Here is a 16,797-nt window from a genome sequence, read left to right as displayed (position 1 = left end):
CTAGTCAATCATCCAAACAATATTGAATACATAAATAAATAAAACAAAAATCTGTTTCCATAGCTGCTCGCCAGGCACTCACAATGCCCTTCATGGATCAGAAACCACTTACATAATTTCTCTAGTTCTTGAATCTTGACTTTTAACCCTATTGTGGCCTAACAAACGCTATGACACCGTTGAGTAGATGGCATCCCCATGTTTATCACACAGTTTTGGTGTCATTACAGTTTGAATGTTTAATGTCCCCACGGGGATGTATTGAGTGCTCATTTCAGCTAGAGCACTATTCTGGAAGGTTTTGGAAACTTTGGAAGATTGGACCTAGTAGAGGAAAATAAAATAAAAGATCATGTCCTTAGGGACTTATTTTTCTGTGCTGCTCTCTCTGAGTAAAGAAGGTCCACTCCCCTGATATTCTGTTTTACCACAGACACAAAAACCTGGAGTCAAGTGACTATGCACAGAACCTTCTGAGATCATGGAGAAATCAACCTTTCTTCTTTTGGACTTGTCTGTATGCAGTATTTAATCACACCAACAAGCACCTAACACAGCGAATAAGTAGATCACATATACAAGATAGATGAACATTAATATTTTCAAGACAGTAATAAATGAAACAATTTATAGAGCAAATTATTTTTCATTTAAAAACTTCCACAGCTACAAATGGCACAGGTATAAGGCAACTCTGAATCAGCCACCTGCATTACGGGGTCAGCAGGTTGACTCACTGGGTCAAGGCACTTACTATACAGGCCTGATGACCCAATTTCCATCCATGGATCCCAGGTAAAAACAGGAGAGAACTGGCTCTTCAAAATTATACTTTGATATTCACACACAGGTCATGGGATATGTACAAGCACAAAACGATACACTAATAATTATGACATTTTCAATGTTCTATGATTAAGTTGGAAAGAAAACATTGATTTCTTGTTACATTCATATGCTTAGAATGTGTGTTTAAAAGATTAGACGAAGTTACCTTATAGGTTTAAAGTAATCATTTCCTCATTCATTAGGACATTCATTCACTCAACAACCATTAACCATTGAGCATTTGTCAAGTACAAATGGAAATTTATGAACTAAAGAAATAAAAACTATATAGTGGGAATACTTAGTAAATAACCATATTTATTTGAAAATTAGCAATTTATCTAATCAAATGTATAAGGTAACAAATATTTAATACCATCTTTGCCACCAAAAGACATGTGACTGAGCCTTATTTTTCACAGCAGGTTTATTCTGCAACGTAGCTATGAATAGTAAACTAAATATTCCTTCCAGGGAAATATATCATTTTGTTTTGTGAGAGTCCCTCCCATAAGGGTTTTTTTAAAGGCACCATATTTAATACTTACTGACTCACTAATGTTGCACTTACAGCCAGCAGCACCATCTCCCACGTATGAAGGAAGCTTGTGGAACCTGAACACTTCTGCATAAGGACCATAGAAACCCCACAGCACTACACTGGGGGCCATTTCAAACAGTGTAGTAACACAGAAGAAGCAAAACATAAGGAGTTGGGGAATGATACCAAGTATGCCCCCCTCAAAATGCTTGTTTATTGCTGAGGAGAAAGAAGAGAGGAGATTTGGTAGCAAGTATATGAATAAAGAAGAAAATATAGTAATTCGGTATTAAACTTGGTTTAGCCATTTACTAGCTGTGTGGTTATTAGGAAATTTACTTAATTACTCTGTCTCAGTTTACCCTTTACTAAAATGAGATCCAGGGTAGACACTTAATAGCTACAGTGTTTGTTTATCTGCTTTTCTGACTTTCCCTCCCCAACCATTTTCTGCCTCGTCCCACTGCTTTCTCCTTGCCTTGGCCACAGATGCTGTCAGAAACCTATCTAGGATACTGGTTTTTCCTTCCTTTAAGAGTTTGCTCACTTAAAGGTACAGTTGCTTTGTAGGTGACTTTCTGTCTTTAAGATTATTATTGCTGTGATGGAACTCTGTGACCAAAAGGCAAGCTGGGGAGAAAAGGGCTTTTTGGGCTTACACTTCTATATTGTAGTGCATCACTGAAGGAAGTCAGGACACTGAAGGAACCAGGAGTCAGGAGCTAATGCAAAGGCCATGTATTGTTGTCACTTACTGACTATTTCCTCATGGCTTTTCAGCCTATTCTTTTATAGAACCCAGAACCACCAGGCCAAAGGTAGCACCACCCTTAGTGCACTGGGCCCTCCCATTGATTACTAAATTTAGAAATGCTTTATGGCAGTCGCACCTGGAGAGAGCAGGTCCCCCAGGAGTGCTGACACATCAAAGATCACAGATGAGACCACCACTGTTGTTGAAAGAACAGGCCCAAGTAGAATCTGCCCAAAGCACACAGGGCCCAGGAACCATGGAGCAAACTCCTTCAGGTTTCTATCTGCATCCCGGAGCTGACCCTGTACCACAACTCTCTGCACCCCAATCCCACCCAGAGAGAACAGGTCTCCCAGAAGTATTGATACACCTAAGATCACAGATAAAAGCACCACAAAAACTTCCAGAGAAAGATTGTCTCCCAGAAGTGATGACATACCTAAGACCAGAGGTTCACAGGCTCACTGAAGGGACAAGATCTAGTGAGAGACAGCAGAACAAGCTTACAAAACTACTCAGGTATCAAAAACAATGACTTCATGAAATTCATAGGCAAATGGAATGAACTAGAAAGTATCATCCTGAGTGAGGTAACCCAATCACAGAAAAACACACTTGGTATACATTCATTGATAAGTGGATATTAGCCCAAAAGTTGGAACTACCCAAGATGCAATCTACAGACCACAGAAAGCTCAAGAAGAAGGATGACTTAAATGCAGATGTTCCCACTCCTTCTTAAAAGGGGAAAAATATCCATAGGAGGGGATATGAAAGCAAAGTTTAGAGCAGCGACTCAAAGAACAGCCATTCAGAGCCTGCCCCACATGTGGCCCATATATATACAGTCACCGAAACTAGATAAGATTGATAAAGCTAAAAAATGCATGCTGAAAGGGAACAGATATAGATCTCTCCTGAGAGACACATCCAGAGCATGTCCAATACAGAGGTCAATGCTAGCAGCAAACCACTGAACTGAGAACAGGACCCCCATTGGGGGGAATTAGAGGAAGTATTGAAAGAGTTGAAGGAGCTTGCAACCCCATAAGAACAACAATGCCAACCAACCAGAGCTTCCAGGGACTAAACCACTACCGAAAGACTATACATGGACTGACCCAGGGCTCCAACTGCATATGTAGCAGTGAATAGCCTTATTGGGGCACCAGTGGAAGGGGAAGTCCTTGGTCCTGCCAAAGTTCCAGTGCAGGGGAATATGGGGGTAAGTAAGGGGGATGTAGGGGAGGAATACCTGTATGGGGGAGGGGGAGGGGAGGGAATGAGGGCTTATGGACAGGAAACCAGGAAGGGGAATAACATTTGAAATTTAAGTAAAAAATATATCTAATAAAAATAATAATAATAATAAAGAAATAACTAGATGGTAAGGGGCAAGTGATATAAGCAACAGAATCCAAGACTACTTGGCATCATCGGAACTCAGTTTTCCCACTGCAGCAAACCCTGAATACCCAAACACAGCTGAGAATCAAGATTCTGGTTTAAAATCAAATCTCATGATGATGATAGAGGACTTTAAGAAGGACATAAATAACTCCCTTAAAGAAATACAGGACAACACAGATAGAATCCCTCAAAGAGGAAACAGATAAATCCCTTAAAGAAATATAAGAAAACACAACAAAACAGATGAAGGAATTGAAAAAAAACAATCCAGGATCTAAAAAAGGAAATAGAAACAATAAAGAAATAACAAAGACAACCCAGGAGATAGGAGCCCTAGGAAAAAGATCAGTAGTCATAGATGGATGCAACAACAACAACAGAATACAAGAGATTGAAGAGAGAATCTCAAGGGCAGAAGAAAACATTTGACACAATAGTCAAAAAATGAAAAATGCAGAAAGCTCCTAATCCAAAACATCCAGGAAATCCAGGACACAATGATAAGACCAAACCTAAGGATAATAGGTATAGAAGAGAGTGAAGATTCCCAAATCAAAAGGCCAGTAAACATCTACAACAAAATTATAAAAGGAAACTTCCCTAACCTAAAGAAAGAGATGACAATAAACATACAAGAAGCCTACAGAACTCCAAATAGATTGGACCAGAAAAGAAATTCCTCCTGTCACATAAGTCAAAACACCAAATACACAAAACAAAGAAAGAATATTAAAAGCAGTAAGGGAAAAAAGGTAAGTAACATATAAAGGCAGACCTATCACAATTACACCAGAATTCTGAAGAGAGATTCTAAAAGTCAGAAGATCCTGGGCAGACATCACACAGACCTTAAGAGAACACAAATGCCAGCCCAAGATATTCCATGATCAAACCAAATTTAAACAATATCTTTCCACAAATCCAGCCCTACAAAGGATAATAGATGGAAAACTCCAACACAAGGAGAGAAACTATTCCGAAGAAAAAGCAAGAAATTAATCTTCTTTCAACAAACCCAAGATAGACACACAAACTTAATTCCACTTCTAACAACAAAAATAACAGGAAGCAACAATCACTGGTCCCTTAATATATCTTCTTATCAATGGACTCAATTCCCCAATAAAAAGACATAGACTAACAGACCGAATAGGTAAACAGAACCCAGCATTTTGCTAAATACAAGAAACACACTTCGGTGACAAAGACAGAAAATACATCAGAGTAAAAGGCTAGAAAAAGTTTCAAGCAAATGGTCCCAAGATACAAGCTGGAGTAGCTATTTTAATATCGAATAAAATCGACTTAACCAAAAGTTATCAAAAAAAGAAGAGGAAGGACACTTCATACTCATCAAAGGAAAAAATCGACCAAGATGAACTCTCAGTTTTGAACACCTATGCCCCAAATGCTAGGACACCCACATACATAAAAGAAATTTTGCTAAAATTCAAAGCAAACATTGAATGTCACAGTGAAAAATTTCAACAACCCACTGACATCACTGGAAAAAGAAACTAAACAGAGACACAGTGAAACTAACAGAAGTTATAAACCAAATGAATTTAACAGATATCTATAAAAGATTTCATCCTAAAACAAAAGAATATACCTTCTTCTCAGAACCCCATGGTACCTTCTCCAAAACTGACCAACAATCAGTCACAAAACAGGCCTCACCGATACAAGAAGATTGAAATAATCCCAAGCATCCTAGCAGATCACCATGAACTTAGGCTGGTCTTTAATAACAAGAAAAACAACAGAAAGCCCATATACACGTGGAATTTGAACAACTCTCTATTCAAAGATAATTTAGTCATGGAAGAAATAAAGAAAGAAAAAAAAGACTGTTTAGAAGTTAACGAAAATGAAGGCACAACATACCCAAACTTATGGGACACAATGAAAGCAGCGCTAAGAGGAAAACTCCTAGCTCTGAGTGACTCCATAAAGAAACTGGAGAGAATATACACTAGCAGCTTGACAGCACATCTGAAAGCTATAGAACAAAAAGAAGCAAATACCCCCAAGAGGAGTAGACGACAAGAAATAATCAAACTTAGGTGAAATCAACCAAGTAGAAACAAAGAGAACTATACTAAGAATCAACAAATCCAAAAGCTGGTTCTTCGAGAAAATCAACAAGATAGATAAACCTTTAGCCAAACTAACCAGAGGGCACAGAGACAGTGTCCAAATTAACAAAACCAGAAATGAAAAGGGAGAGGTAACAAGAGAAACAAGAAATTTAAAAAAAAATTATCAGGTCCTAATACAAAAGCCTATATTCAACAAAATTGGAAAATCTGGATGAAATGGACAATTTTCTAGACAAATACCAGGTACCAAAACAGGATAACCATCTAAACAGTCCCATAATCTGTAAAGAAATAAAAGCAGTCATTAAAACCCAACCAATAAAAGCCCAAGACCAGATGGTTTCAGTGCAGAATTCTATCAGACCTTCAAAGAAGACCTAATACCAATGCTTCTCAAACTATTCCATAAAAAAATAGAAAAAAACACTACCCAATTTTATGAAGCCACAGTTACACTGATAATAAAACCACACAAAGACCCAACAAAGAAGGAGAACTTCAGACCAACTTCCCTTATGAATATCAATACAAAAATACTCAATAAAATTCTTGCAAATCAAATACAAAAACAAATCAAAATGATCATCCATCAGGATTAAGGAGGCTTCATCACAGGGATGCAGGGATGGTTCAATACATAAAAAAAAATCCATCAACTTAATCCACTTATATAAACAAATTCAAAGAAAATAAAACCACACGATCATCTCATTAGATACTAAGCAAGTATTTGACAAAATATAATATCCCTTCATGGTAAAAGTCTTGGAAAGATCAGGAATTCAAGGCCTATACCTAAATACGGTAAAAGCAATATGCAGCAAACTAGTAGCCAACATCAAACTAAATAGAGAGAAACTTGAAGCAATCCCACTAAAGTCAGGGACTAGACAAGACTGCCCACTCCCTCCCTACCTATTCAATATAGTACTCAGAATCCTATGCAAAGCAATAAGATAACAAGAGGAGGTCAAAGGGATACAAATTGGAAAGGAGGAAGTGAAAATACTATTTGCAGATATATGATAGTATACATAAGTGACCCTGAAATTCCAGCAGAGAATTCCTTGAGCTGATAAACAACTTCAGCAAAGAGCTGGATATAAAATTAACTCAAACAAATCAGTAGCCTTTCTCTACTTAAAGGATAAAAGGGATGAGAAAGAAATTAGGGAAACAATACCTTTCATAGCAGTCACAAGTAATATAAAATATATTGGTATGACTCTAACCAAGCAAGTGAAAGGTCTATATGACAAGAATTTCAAGTGTCTGAAGAAAGAAATTGAAGAAGACCCTAGAAGATGGAAAGATCTTCCACACTTATGGATCAGCAGGATTAACAAAATAAAACTGACTCTTTTACCAAAAGGAATCTACAGATTCAATGCAATCCCTACCACAATTCCAACATCCTCAAGGATGGAATGGGGACGGGGAGGGACAGGGCAGGGAGAGGAGTCATGGGATGTGGAACACTCAGGGGATGGACCAGGAGAGGGATAATATCTGGAGTATAAAAAAAGAGAGAGATTAAATAAAAATTTTAAAATATAAATAAATTAACCAATAAAAATTTAAAAGAAAAACTTTAAAAAATGCCTTATGGCTAGATCTTCTGGAGGCATTTTCTCAATTGAGAGTCCCTCTTTTTAGATAACTTTAACTAGTATCAAGATGACATAAAACTAGCCAGAATAATTGCTCAGTTGACATTTTCTTCAAGTTAAGCCTAGCCAAGTTTAAATGGCCAATTCTTTCTTCTGCCTAGGCCAAGTGATTGTCTACAGGAAAAGGACCCACTCAATAACTATGCAGGCCTACCCAGAAGCCAGTGATAGAGTTTACTCGTAGACTTCAGTATTTAATAGTCAACAGAGAAAGGAGGATGGAGAAAACAGGAAAAACTTCAAGGCAGATAAGGAGCTGATGATGCCAGTGCTGGAGCATTCTCAGAGTAAGCCTCCTAAGTGCATGTCCAAGCTAAACCATATGGAGAAAAATTATGGCCACAGCCAACAAGGAGAAGGTATTGGAGACCATTGCTCCATTGTAGTCATAAAGGTCCTCCATCTGTAGACTGGGCAAAAGATGAGATCAGAGACATTAATGCCAACCCTGAGTGACAAGGATTTAGCTGGCAAAATGAAAATCCTATCCTGCCAAACTCTTCGGGGCCATGGTTGCCAAGAAACACACTCACATGGCTAAGAGCAGCTTATTCCCAGCATCCTTCATGCTGTGTGGGTGGCCCATTTGGGGACTGGCAGTAGCACTGTCTCAGATCTCCTTAGAGCTTCCTCATCTTTTCATCAGGACAAAAGACCTTTTATCATGTATTTTATAGGACAAGCTTCTCACTAGCTGCATTTAAACTTCCCCTGTGAATAGAAAATGTTTTGGCAATATACTGATCTCATGAAAAAATAACATTCAGGATACAGAAAACACTACTTTTCAGATTTGGTACATCTATCTACCACAAAGCTGCATCAACCGTTAGGCCTCTTTTTAATCATACCTGTCTTCAATCCTAACAAAAAAAACCACTATCCCTTTGAAGCAACCATGTTGCAAGCTTCATACTGACCTCTTTCTGGAATGTATTTCATGTGATTTTCCTCAAACTTCTGGGACCCCCATATTATCATCCATTCCCATGCTTCAGTAAAAGAAACTAAGGTAAATAATTTGCCAAGCAACGTGGAGAATAGTAGCAGACCAAGCATCCAGGCAAGTCCACATATCTTCCACCATCCCCTTTCACTGTACAGTATATGGCCAAAGTTTTGTACAATCTGCTTGTAATGGGATACAAATGCAATGTGGTTGGTTTTTCTCAATCTCTGAACCAGCTGTGGTATGCAGAATCCTACCGAGAAGCCATCATTTGATATAGCTTTGAGTGGGCAGGAAGCCACCAAGAGGAATAGAAATGAACATCAAGCTTTTGAACACCCACTGAGAACTAAAACAATGTCTTTTTTTTCTCTCTTTGTCTTAAAAAAATAGATTCTTTTCTCCTATATAGTTTTCTCCTGATTACAGTTTTTCCCTCCCCCTATTACTCCTACTTTCTTCCCATCTCCCCACTTTATTGGATCCACTCCCTTTCTGTCTCTTACTAGAAAAGAAAAGGCTTCTTTGAGATAACAACCAGAAATTACATATATATGAAGCAAACATTTTCATATTGAAACCCAACAGGCGAAAAAGGATCGTAAGAACAGGGGAAGGACAGAGAAACACATTGTTCTCATAGTCAGGAGTCCCATAAAAATACTAAAGTAATAGCTAAAAGTATACTTAGAGGACCTGGTGTAGATCCATGTAGGCCCTGTGGTTGTTGTTTCAGTCTCTGTGAGCTCATATGCTCCCTGCTTAGTCGATTCAGAGGGCCTCTGACTCTCACAATCTTTTGGACTCCTGTAGGATTCTGTAAGCTATTAGGGGAGGGACTTGACAGAGCCCTCCAGTTTAGACTCTCCACATAATGTCTTTCTCTGGGTCTCTGAACCTGTTCCCATAAGTTGCTAAAGAAATCCTCACTGATGACTGGGTGAGGGACTTATCTATGAGTACAGCAGAATGATATTAGTAATCATTTTATTGACCTTTAAAAGACCAGTCATGTTTGGTTATACTCCAAAGCTATTTAGCTATTTAGTATGTGGCTCTTGTCTACCCAAATAGTGTTGGATATGGGTTCTTTCTCCTGAAATTGGGCTTAAGTCAAATCAAACATTGACTGTTACTCCCACAACTTCTTCTGAGCCACCACCGCCCCAGCATATTTTGAAGACAAGATACATTGTAGGTCAAAGGTTTTGTGGCTTGGTTGGTATCCAGGTTTCTCTCTTGGTAATCTGCAGAGTGCCTTCCCACACCAAAATGACTAAAATGTAGGGATGATAGGCACCAAGTCAACTTCTCATGTTTAACGAGTCCTGTGGATATTATTAGTGGCAATGGGGATTTACTGTCAGTTTGTAGAGAACAACCCTCTGTCCTGTCCTAGCATCAGCTTGGGTTGTTTGGGGATTTCTATAGGATCCCATCGTCAACAGCTCAATTGAAAATAACCCAGTCCTACCACAGGAAGCCTTGTCTTCCAACAAGAGATGGAAAGTTGAGACACTTTATTCCCCATTACTAAGTGCCCTCACTAGGATCACCCTTGTAAATTCCAGAAAGTTTCCACTGCACTAGTTTTCCACGACTTCCCACAAATATCCCCCCAATTCCAGCCATTTCTCCCCACTTTTCCCCTTCAAATGATCTTCCCCCTTCCCAACCTGATCCCTCCCATTCCCAACCCCATCCCAATCAATCTGTAAAATCCATTCCATTTCCTCTTCCCTGAGAGGTCCACATGTCCCAACTAGGCCCCTTCTCTTTACATAACGTCTCTGCATTTATAATTTTAGCTTTGTTATCATTTACTTAATAGTTAATATTCAGTAATCTGTGAATATATATCATATTTATCTTTCTGGGTCTGGGTTACCTAACTGAGAATGACTTTTTTCTAGTTCTGATTATTTATCTGCAAATCTCATAATGCCTTTTTTTAAGCTGAGTAATACTCCATTGAGTAGGTGTACCACATTTTCTTTGTCCATTCTTCACTTGAGGGACATCTAGGTTGTTTCTAGTTTCTGCCTAATATGAATAAAGATGCAATGAACATGGTTGAACAAATGTTCTTGTGGTAGAATGTAGTATCTTTGGGTATATACCAAAGCATGGTATAGCTGAGTCTTGAGGTAGATCAATTCCCCACTTTTTAAGGAGCCATCATATTGATTTCCATAGTGGCTGTACAAGTTTGCCTTCCCACCCTAATGGGGGAATGTTCTCTTCGATCGACACCCTTGTGAACATCAGCTTTCACTTGTCTTACTGATCTTAGCCATTCTGACAGATGTAAGATGAAATGTCAATATAGTTTTGATTTGCATTTCCCTTATGATTAAAGATGTTGATCATTTCTTTAAGCGTTTTTAAGACATTTGAGATCCTCCATTGAGAATTCTCTGTTTAGATTTGTATCTCATTTTAATTGGATTATGTGATTGATACCTAGTTTCTTGATTTCTTTATATATTTTGGATATTAGTCTTTTATTAGATGTGGACTTGGCAAGAATCTTTTCCCATTCTGTAGTCTGAAGTTTTGTCCAATTGGTGGTGCCCTTTGCCTTACATAAGCTTTTCAGTTTCATGAGGTCCCATTTATTCACTGATCTTAGTGCCTGAGCCATCAGTGTTCTGTTCACTCATCTCCTGTGCCAATGCTTCATCACTATTTCCCACTTTCTCTTCCACTGGTTTCAAAGTATTAGGTTTTGTGAGGTCTTTGATCTACTTGGACTTGAGTTTCCTAAAGGGTAATAAGTATAGATATATTCTCATTCTTCTACATACAGACATCCACTTTTACCAGCAACATTTGTTGACATTTTTTTCTTTCCATTGTATATGTCTAGATTCTTTATCAAAAATCATTATCCTCCAACCAATAGACAGAAGCTGCTGACCCCTATGGATGAATTAGGGGAAAGTTGGGAGAAGCTGAGGAGAAGGGTGACCTTGCAGGAGGACCAGCATTCTCAATTAACCTGGACCCCTGAGATATCTCAGACACTGGACCACCAACCAGCTATTTGCTGCATAAGGCATATTTAAATATATGAAGGCTGTGTGTGTCTTTCATCTGTTTCTATTGTTATTGGTATCTAGCTTTAATTTGCAGTGGTCTGATAGGAAGCAAGGAATCATTTTAACTTCCTTCCAACTGTTGCAATTTGCTTTGTGATCCGTTTTGGAGAAAGTTTCATGATGTGCTGAGATAAAAGTATATTATTTTGTATTGCGGTGATATTCTCTGTAAATATCCATTAGGGCCATTTCGTTTACAATGTCTGATAACTCTAGCATTTCTTTGTTTACTTTTTGTCTGGTTGACCTGTCCATAGAAAAAAACTCTTGTGTACTATATATTTCTTGTACTTTTATAAGCAACTCCTTCTTTAGGTTAGAGAATTTTTTCTTCTATTACTTTGTTGAAAATTGTAGGTTGATGTCATTATGCAGGTGAAGGCAGACAAGATAAAACAAGGCTTATCGTTGGATGAGAAAGAAGGGAGGCAGGGACAGATGTTTTAGAAGGGAGGGAGAAGAGGAGAGAGGAAACAGAGTGAGAAAGAGGAGCTGGGAGAACATGGCAGCGGATTTTAAAATTCTTCTCTGTGCGTAGAAACAGGTTGTTATGACTATTTTTAAGGGATGGGTGTGTACAGGATTTTGTGCTGTCTAGATGGGCAAATTATATCTTAACAATTGGATGAGAGGTTATTGTGTGGTGTGTGGTGTGTTCTTTCATGTGGCTACTTAATTGAGTTCAAGAGAATATGTGGTGGTGGGGTGCACCAAAGCCAACACGGAATTGAGATGTGTATGAAACTGGTGTGGCAGCAGCCTGCCTTGGGAACTAGATGGGTAGACAGATTGCTGCAGGGCTCAGAGAGTAGTCGTCAGCAGTGTGAGGTGGGATGGAGCTTAGTGGGTAAGACGATTTGCTGACTGAGCTGAAAATATCTTGCAGATGCCTTGTGCCCTACAGGATTAAAGCAAACATTTTTTTTAACCTCAAGAGAAAATATTTTCTCAGCCTTTGACCTGGGATTCTTTTTTCCCTCTATTCCTATTATTCATAGGTTTGGTCTTTTCATAGTGCTCCAGATTTCCTGAATGCTCTGTATCAGGAATATTTTAGCTTTAGTGTTTTCTTTGACCATGTATTCATTTCTTCTATTATACTATCTTAGTTAGGGTTTTACTGCTGTGAACAGACACCATGCCCAAGACAACTCTTTTAAAGGGCAACATTTAATTGGGACTGGCTTACAGGTCCTGGGGTTCACTTTATTATCATCAAGGCAAGCATGAGCTGGAGGAGATGAGAGTTAGTTCTATATTTTCATTCAAAAACAGACAGAAGACTGGCTTGCAGGCCACCAGAACATGAGGCTTCAAGCTCATGCCCACAATGACACACCTATTCCAACAAGGCCATACTTCCAAATAGTACTTCTCCCTAGGACAAACATAATGAAACCATCACATGCACCTTCAATACCTGAGATTCTCTCTTCTGTCTCATTTATTCTATTAGTGAAGCTTGACTCTGGTGTTCCTATTTATATTCCTATGGTTTTCATTTCTAGAATTCCCTCAGTTTTTGTTTTCTTTATTGCTTCTATTTCCATTTTCATGTCTTAATTTTTTTTTCATTTTCTTCAACGGTTTGTATTTTCTTGGCTTTCTTTGGGAATTTATCTATGTCCTCTTTAAGAACCTCAATCACCATGATTTAGTTCATTTTAAAGCCTTTTTCTTTATTTTAGCTATGTTGGAATAGTCAAGACCTGCTCTAATAGGATATCTGGAGTCTAATGGAGACATATTTCCCTGGCTGTTGTTATGTTCTTATGTAGGCATCTGTGTTTGGGATGGTTATAGGTCTAGGTGCTGATTTATTGATTTGTTCTGTTGGATGGGGGGTTTTGTTATTTGGATTCCTTGTCCTCTCTGGATTTTGATGACTGTGATGGCAGTATGTTTCCTGCTCAGCTGGTTTGTTCACAGGGAAAGCCTGCTGGTGTTGGAGACTGGGATACAGTGAGGAGTAGGGGGAGGTAGTTTAGGAAAGGATTGTCTGTGGGATCCATAGGAGATGTGGAAAGGGAAGGGAAGCTGCAGCCGGGTTTCTATTGCAGTGCTAAGGACAAAACTGAGGAATGAGATCTGGAAGAAATGAGAGAGAGGAGAAGGTCTGTAATAATCCTACCTGGTCTTCTTTAAATCTCTTGTCCATTGTGGGTGGTAAGATATTGTTATGGGTGGTGGGTATCGTTATACTAGTAGTAGTTGTAGTAGTTGTAATAGCAAGGACAAATTGACAAACTTTTACTGACTCATGTAGAAGCATCTGACCCCAGTTATTTGCAGATATCTTCAAATTAGTAATGTTCAATAACCCCTTATCCTTATCTTGGCACTCTTACCAACACTAAGGTGAATAAGAAAAGTCAAAGTTAATATGTTGCAATACAAATTCAATCTAATTGCCACATATTTACCCTATGTTTCAATTTTTGTTTGAATTTTGAAGTACAAACATGAAAAACTCTGGTTAAAAATTAGTGCCTCTTCCCATTTCTACATGTGCCCAGAGCTGACCTGGTTCCACAACTCTCAGTACCCAAATCCCATGGGGGATGGAGGGAGCTAAATTCTCAGAAGTACAGACATTCCTGAGAGCTCAGGGGAAACCACAACTTCTGTTCACATTCCTGGCACAAGGGGAACCAGCCTGGAGCCCTCTGGACACAAAAACCTAGGAGTCATCTAGGAGAGGATTTTTCCAGTCTCTGCCTATGCCCAGTGCTGAAAGGCAGTCACAAGGAACACTGAACATCTGAGAGCAGGGGTAAAACCAACACATCTCCTCCTAGAGACCTGGCTGGAACCCCCAGGACACACAAACCCAGGAAGAGTCTGAGGCGGACTCCTCCAGGTTTTGTCTACGCCTGGAGGTTACCTGGTCCAATAGCTCTCTGTACATAATCCTACTGGGAGAAAACAAGTCTCCAGGAGTGCTGACAAACAGGCTCACAAGAGGATCAAGCCACTGTCAGAGACAGCAAGACCAGCTAAAACCAAAGACAACCTACTGGATAGAGGCAAGCGCAGGAACCTAAGCAACAGAAACCAAGATGACTTGGCATCATCAAAGCCCAGTTCTCCTACCAAAGAAATACTGGGTATCCCAACACACCAGAAAAGCAAGATTTGGATTTAAAATCACATCTTATGATGATGATAGAGGACTTTCAGTAGGACATAAATAACGCCCTTAAAGAAATACAGGGCAATACAGGTAAACAAGTAGAAGCCCTTAAAAAGTAAACACAAAAGTTCCTTAAAGATTACAGGAAAACAAAACCAAACAGGTGAAGGAATTGAACAAAACCAAACAGGATTTAAAAATGGAAAGAGAAACAATAAAGAAATCACAAAGGGAAACAACCCTGGAGATAGAAAACCTAAGAAAGAGATCAGGAGTCATAGACACAAGCATCACAAAGAGAATACAAGACATAGAAAAGAGAATTTCAGGGGCAGAAGATACCATAGAAAACATTGACACAACTATCAAATATAATGTAAAATGTGAAAAGCTCATAACCCAAAACATCAGAAAATCCAGGACACAAAAAGATCAAGCGTAAAAATAATAGGTATAGAAAATAACGAAGATTCCCAAATTAAAGGGCCTGTAGATATTGTCAACAAAAATGTAGAATAAAACTTCCTTAACCTAAAGAAAAAGGTGCCATAAACATACAAGAAGCATACAGAACTCCAAATAGATTGGACCAGAAAAGAAAATCCTCCCATCACATAATAGTCAAAACACCAAATGCACCAAACAAAGAAAGAATATTAAATGAAAAGGGAGACATAACAACAAAAAATGAAGAAATTCAAAAAACATCAGATCCTACTACAAAAGCCTATGTTAAAAAAAAAAACAGGAAAATCTGGAGGAAATGGACAATTTTCTAGAAAGATACCAGGTAATAAAACAAATCAGGGTCAGATAAAACATCTAAAGAGTTCTATAACTCCTAAAGAAATAGAAGCATTTATTAAAAGTCTCCCAACCAAAAGAACTCCAGGACCAGATGGGTTTAGTGGAGAATTCTATTAGACCTTAATAGAAGACCTACTAACAGTACTGTCCAAACTATTCCACAAACTAGAAACAGAAGAAACACTACCCAATTCCTTCTATGAAGCCAAAATTATGCTTATATGTAAACTACATAAAGACCCAACAAAGAAAGAGAACTTCAGACCAATTTCCCTTATAAATATGGAAGCAAAAACACTCAACAAAATTCTTGCAAACAGAATCCAAGAACACATCAAAATGATGATCCATCCTGATCAAGTAGGCTTCGTCCCAGGGATGCAGGAATGGTTCAATATACGGAAATCCATCAACATTATCTGCTATATAAACAAACTCAAAGAAAAAAACACATGATCATCTTAATACACACTTAGAGAGCATTTGACACAATTCAAAACCCATTTATGGTATAACTCTTGGGAAGATCAGTAATTCAAGGCCCATACTTAAACATAGTAAAAGCAATATACAGCAAACCAGTAGCCAACATCAAACTAAATGGAGAGAAACTTGAAGCAACCCCACTAAAATCAGGGACTAGACAAGGCTGTTTACTCTCTCCCTACCTATTCAATATAGTACTCAGAATACTATGCAGAGCAATAAGACAACAAAAGGAGGTCTAAGGGATACAAATTGGAAAGGAAGAAGTCAAAATATCACTATTTGCAGATGATATGATAGTATATTTGAATGACGTCAAAAGTTCCACCAAAGAACTACTAAGCCTAATAAACAACTTCAGCAAAGTGGCTGGGTACAAAATTAGCTCAAACAAATCAAGAGCCTTCCTCTACTCAAAGGATAAAGAGGCTATGAAAGAAATTATTGAAATGACACCCTTCACAATAGTCAGAAATTATATAAAATGCATATTACATAAAATTACATAAAATACAAATTACATAAAATTACATAAAACCTCAGTGTGACTCTAACCAAATAAGAGAAGAACTGTATAACAAGAACTTCAAGTCTCTGAACTAAGAAGTTGATGACAATCTCAGAAGATAGAAAGACCTCCCAATCTCATTGATTGCCAGGATTAATATAGTAAAAATTGCCATCTTGTCAAAAGTAATCTACAGATTCAATACAATCCCCATCAAAATTCCAACTCATAGAGTTAGAAGGAGCAATTTGGAAGTTCATTTGGAAAAACAAAAACCCAGGATAGCAAACACTATTCTCAACAATAAAAAACCTTCTTGGGGAATCACCATCCCTGACCTCAAGCTGTAATACAGAGCAATAGTGATAAAAAAAACTGTATGGTATTGGTACAGAGACAGGCAGGTAGATCAATGGAATAGAACTGAAGATCCAGAAATGAACCCACACACCTATGGTCACTTGATTTTTGACAAAGGAGCTAAAACCATCCAATGGCAAAAAAAAAA

At 38.3% G+C, this 16,797-nt stretch overlaps 1 protein-coding gene across 3 annotated transcripts in view; it reads right to left on the bottom strand.

Annotated features, from left to right (window-relative positions):
- The window catches only part of Cpq (carboxypeptidase Q), a 569,822-nt gene that overhangs the window by 531,102 nt on the left and 21,923 nt on the right, over positions 1 to 16,797 (bottom strand).

This window comes from Rattus norvegicus, chromosome 7 (assembly GCF_021556685.1).
Source record: "Rattus norvegicus strain SHRSP/BbbUtx chromosome 7, alternate assembly SHRSP_T2T, whole genome shotgun sequence".
NCBI lineage: Eukaryota > Metazoa > Chordata > Mammalia > Rodentia > Muridae > Rattus > Rattus norvegicus.
Note: the sequence above shows the minus strand (reverse complement) of the source record. Positions and strands in the feature narration are given on the sequence as shown.